Source organism: Phaenicophaeus curvirostris, chromosome 11 (genome assembly GCF_032191515.1).
Source record: "Phaenicophaeus curvirostris isolate KB17595 chromosome 11, BPBGC_Pcur_1.0, whole genome shotgun sequence".
Classification (NCBI taxonomy): Eukaryota; Metazoa; Chordata; class Aves; order Cuculiformes; family Cuculidae; genus Phaenicophaeus; species Phaenicophaeus curvirostris.
The window spans coordinates 11267398-11273397 of NC_091402.1; positions in this window are offsets into that span (position 1 = coordinate 11267398).

Sequence of the window (6000 nt, forward strand, 5' to 3'; positions counted from 1 at the left end):
AAGCTGCCACTGCATCTGGGAAATTATTTGAGATGTTTGTGAATTTCTTGACAATCTTTTTTCTCCTATTGGAAAAAAATGCTGATTTGCCAAATTAAAAACTGTTTGCTAGGCAGAATTTGATTCAACATATCCAATTAAGAAGAATAAGAAGCCAGTGCAATAGTAAGCTGACACTGTTAACTGAAGATTGTGCTTTTTTCTATGATGGTACTTTTTCAAAATTTTAATGAACTTAAAAAAAAAATTGAAACCAATTACTTTGACTGACCTAACAAAAAAAGGGGGGATAGGGTGTTGATGGGTGGAAAAGTGAGATCACAGATTTGCACCCAGTCTCATACGTATTTTCTCTGCAAACTGTTGAAAACTTGTATGACAAGGAAAAACAATCTGCATTCTACAGGGAATTTCCTTGCCATACTACTGCTATCCACCCAAACTCTGCTTATAGACAACAATTGGGAGAAAAAGTCAGCGTCTTAATCTAGCAGGTCTGTTTTCCTCCTTTTTGATGTCTTATAGTTAGTGTCTTCTGGTTTCTTGAGAACAGCTGCCTTCCATTTTGCTACAGTTAAGCCTGGGGTCCTGCTTCTCTTTCAGTTCTTCCTTACCATATGCCAGCCCATCCATGGTCCTGCTTTGCTTTGCTGGGATCTTTCTTAGTATCTCCTCTTAGTCTTGATCCTACTGGACAACACATATTTGTGATAAACTGATATCGATCTATTTCTAATAACAGCTTTACATGAGTTTTGTATTACTATAATATCAGACTTCTGTCAAGCTACTTCGAAAACGGGGTCCAGTTCAGAGAATGCACTTAAATTTATTTTAAGGCAAATCTGAAACTGTCTTCAATTGATAACATTTAAAAAAATTAATTTGCACTTTCACTCAACAGATTGCAGGAAGTCTAGCAAATCTTTTTATTGTGGTTTTAATAAAACATAGCAAACAACTGCTTCAGTAAAATAAAAATAAAGTAACAGTACCTTTCTATGGAAATTCACAGCATTTCTCTGTTCAGTGGCACGTGAAAATGCATTTGCTTTGTACGAATATAGAAATGAAGAAATAATTTATCAAGCAAACGTATAGGTACTTTGGCAACATTATTCTTTTTTTGACACAGTTTTACTGGTCTGTTGTCTGGTGAATAGATCTAAGGCAGGAGAGAATACTTTACTTCATTTTATGATAAAGGAAAGGAAAGAAAGAAAAACTGAGCATTAGGATGCCAACATGTGTTTCACCTACTTAAGTTCTACCTGAAAGAACTAGGTTCAACAGAACAGTTCCACCTTCTCAGAAGTTGCCTTGCCTTCCCTACCTTTTCTCATGAATTTTCCTATATTTACTTACTTACTTAGTTTGTATTTTACCTTTCACAAGTCAGCAAAGCATCTACTCTCTAAAGTTATACAGAAATCAATACCATTGAGTACTGAAAAGCCCTAGGTCTGCCAGACTAAAGAGAATATTTTAAGGGTGATATTCTGTAAGTGCATTTAGGTATTTATGTACCACTAAAGCTTATACAGTGCCTAGAGGTATCTAAACAACTTTTAAAAATCTGCAGCTAGATGTTTATTGACAAACAACATGAACAGGGCTTGCCATGGCAGATTTTGCCCCAGTGACTCTATAAGCTCATCCACTTCTTCAGGGGTGAGCAGGGGTGGACATTCAGGTCCACGGATCTCCCAGCTGTGCCTGACCCACACCAGTCACTCTGTTAGGGGCTAATGGACAGATATGTCTGGGGAGAAAACCAGCGTTTAGAACTACAAGACACTTTTTTTAGCAGTACCTAGAATCTAGTCCTATCGAGGATACACAGAGAGCAAGGCTGAAAATTATGCTGGCACACCTGACCTGTCCTCTGCCCCAGCCACTATCAGCCACAGTCAGAACGTTTTTGATGCTTGTTTATCCACCCTTTTCATAGATGCCAGTGATAGAGATAGATATGCCGTGGTCTGAACTGGCCGTGCAGTTATGCTGGCTTGAACATCCTTGGCTATTTTTTGTCTATCTCCCAGTGGCCAAGAGAAGAAGTTTTTTCCTCCAATTTTGCCGCTAATTTTTAATTACTCGAAACTTGTTATCATGTCTCTGCTCTGTCTTTATGAAGATTATAGCAAAACAACCCAAATAGTCCACTTAGACTAATCTTTGATTGTTTTCATTGTTTTTCCTCGTGTCTTTTTCTTTGGCATCAGATGTTCATCAAACTTAGACAAATTTAGTTAACACCAAAGATGATGCAACATGACTATCCTCATTTTGTGGATACTCAATCCTTTCCAGAAGTTGTATTTGATACATGCAGCAGGTAGGACAGTATTATTGTCCCATATGTGTCAGCATATCATTGTGACAGCATCATTAAATTTCTCAGTAAATCCACAATGTTAATAGTAGATTGAGTAAAATGAGTTACTGTTTGTTCATTTTACATTATTGCTCTACTCCACAGAAAACTCTTTTGTGACTGCAATTATTCTGAAGTCTGTACTGTTAGCATAGCAACTGCATTTAGGTTATGCTGAATGGCACACTCCTTTAGGTTAGACTGAGTATTTGCTGTACGAAACAGATGAACAAATGGAAAGAGACTTACAGTTCACGGAAAACTAAGAATCATAGTAATTCTTAGTATTGACTAGAGGCCAAAGGCTAAAGCAGTGTCTTGTAAATAATTTTACTTTGAAGTCCATGGTCAGCCGATATCCTTGACCCAACAGAGGGAAAGTTCATAGTTAAAATACAAAGTAGCTACTATTTTTTAAAGACACTCAGCCCAGCAAAATGTTTTCTTCTAAGCTTTTACCACTGACAAGAAATCCAAGAGAATTTTTTAACCTCTCTGTAGTTTATAATGTAAACATCTTTCTTCTGATGCAAATAACAGATTATATGGCATGGCATTTCTTATGCTTTATTATTTTTGTAAATACATTTACTAAAAGAGAAGATACACTGTCAGCAGGCTTTTGGGATGCTCTGGGTCATATTTAGAATCATATCCTCTTGGCTTCCTGGGGCTGGACACACCAATTTGTGGGATTTGCAACTGCTTCTATAAGCTACAGAGACCCTCCCTGGTGTGGCTGCCACCTGTACATCCTCTGGATAGGGCATTTTAAAGTCCTGACACACAGCTGGAAACCACGCAACCTGCTATTTAATTGAAGGTGATGTGGTAGCAGCTTAGCTCCTCCATCTGGTTTCAAAACCCAGCTAGGGAGCTTCATGCCAAGCACATGCGTTGCACACTCACCCAAACATCGTATCTAGAGAGAGCTTTCTGAAAAGACCCTTCGTGTTTCTGTAGCAGTTGTTAGCTGTTGAATATACACAGGCAATGAAGGACAATGAAGAAATATTTGACTGAATAGGACGAGGCAGTGTTGTGGCTAACTCTAATAAACATGAGTGCAGCAGTTGTTATTTCAGGGAATTGCCTCTAATGAATGGGAATCTGCTGAATGGTGAACAAGGTGGGTACACAAAAAACTTGCACGCACACATGCACTTCTATGATCTTTCCCCACTACCTTCATTATATTTGAAACACAGCAGAGTAGATCTTCTTATGGTTGGACTAGATGATCTGATGGGTCTTTTCCAACCTGGTGATTCTATGATTCAGGACTGCAAGATCATTACTGAAATGAGTATTACATCAGCTTTGCTATTGAGACTCTGATCTTCAGACTTTTAAATTTAATTAGTGCTTTGAGGGGAATATTGATTGGTTCTCTATCCTCAATATTATTCTTATTTCTCTGAGAGATGTTAATAGAAAAGACAGTGCCTTTGTCTAGATATAGAGGTTTTATTTATTTGAATCCATCTCCCCTTACTTAAGTTTTTGAAAAGCTATCTAGCAGAGGTATTTTTCCTTGATTGAGTTTCTACTTGTACATTTCCCAAAGCAAATAAAACCAGACTGGAATTGAATTAAGGGAGTTCACACAGTGTTTTGTGTTGGTTAGTTTAATAGGTATAAAATTCATCTAATTAGTTAAAGCTATACAAACGTATGTCGCTGAAGCTTCTTTATTATGTACATAACAAGTAAAGTATCTCTGTCATGTGAGTTGTGACTTTCTCAATGTAATGAAACATGATTTATTTTTAAAATATGGAGCATATTTGGTTGTATCCATTTTTTAAAGAAAATTTTCTTTGCCTACTGTTTTGGAGAGGATAGGGGAAAAAAAATTTGGATGACTTCGCAGGCACCTATCAACAGATACATCCCAAATCACTTTTAAAATATTTAATATTTTTATCTGATTTTATAGTTGGATTCTTCAGAGGCGTCTAAAGAAATCAGGTTACCAGCTCCCACTGATCTTCTGCACAAGAAGACTCCCTAAAGCCTACAAGAATCTCAAATTTCAAGCAGTATTAGGAAGTTAATCAGATTACATTACTTTTAAGATTAAGTAGCAAACTTGGGAATCACTAATTTATTTACTGGATTCTTATAGTCCCACTGTGATTAAGCATAATTTTCTTTATTTTCCTTATCTTCTTTGCAGTTGGGGCAGTTATCAAATGTATTCGGGAGGGGGACGACACTGAACCCAAACAAAACCAACAAAAAGTGAAAGCCATGAGTGTAAACGAAGTGTGACGTGAAATACATAGAGAAAACTGGGATGGAGATTTGGTCCAGTGGAGTTCCTCAGCCCTGCAGCTCTCCAATTGGTAAGTATAAACAACCTTTCTTTGTGTTTCTGGTTTTAAACAGAGACTTGGTACAGTATCTGTGTAGAATTCGCCTGTTGTACATTAACACACTGAGACTGAACAAGAAATGTCAGTGAGTCATCAGCTTCATATTTCTCTCTGCTGTACTGCACAGCTCCTGTGTCTGAATTACTGTACGTCAGGAAAAATGCAAAATCATTTTCCATTTAAATGCTTAAGTTTAGCAATTTGATAACACAAGCAAAGACTGGTAAATCTCATCTACTATCATGAATAGAACAGTGACAAATAGTAGTGATTCTTCAAAGGAAGGTCAGCACTCCAAACAAATTACATTAGGGCCTTCAGCTGAGGCGTTTGTTCTCTAAAGCATGAATATTTGGTGGATACAGAATTTAAGGATATAAAGTTATTTAGCCTCAGAGTTTGACTTCGTGATAGACAGTGGCACTGAACTCCAGAGCTGGCAGCTTGATTGCAGACCATAAATAGTGCATATGTGCCATATTGAATACATGACCTCATTTCATTTATATTGAGAATACATCTAGAATAAGAAATAGAGAAAACCAAGAACTTTTTAAAAAATATTGTTTCTTTCTAAAGCCAATTTGGGGGAAGGAAGGGGATGTAGTTGAAACAAAAACCTTTTTTTGTTTTTTTTGTTTTTTTGCGGAAAATTTGGAGCTTTCCTGTAAGTTTTAGAGACCATGATATTTTCTAGTTAAAATGTAACATCTTCCAAACAGGTTTATTTTCCTGGATAAGGGAAGAAAGATCTGTTTTCAAATGTTTGCTGTGGATCAAGTAGAAGAAAGACTTGAAAATGCCAAGTGGAAGTACAAGTCCATCAGATTAGCAATATCACAATGATAATGAGAGTCAGGTAAGTTTTGGTTCATTTTCTTATCTGTATTGATTGGCTGACTATGCAAATGTGTGGCATGAGAAAGCCTTGCTAACATTCATGAACTGTAAGGTGTTTGGGTCAGTGAGCATCACAAGTTGATGATTCCTAATACACACTTTAATGAAGTTTGACAGATAACTTCAGTGTGACCTTGTTTTGTACAAGAGCAGTAATATTGTGATTTACATCAATAAAACCTGAATAAGTTTTTTTTCACTGAAGAGAGTGTCTGACATCTGCAGAGCTACACATAGTCATTTGAAAACCATATCAAATGATGTTAAGGTTTAATTTTGTTGGTACTGGAGGCTGCATTTATGCTTATACCAGAAGAAACTAAAAAATTTAGGATATTATTTATC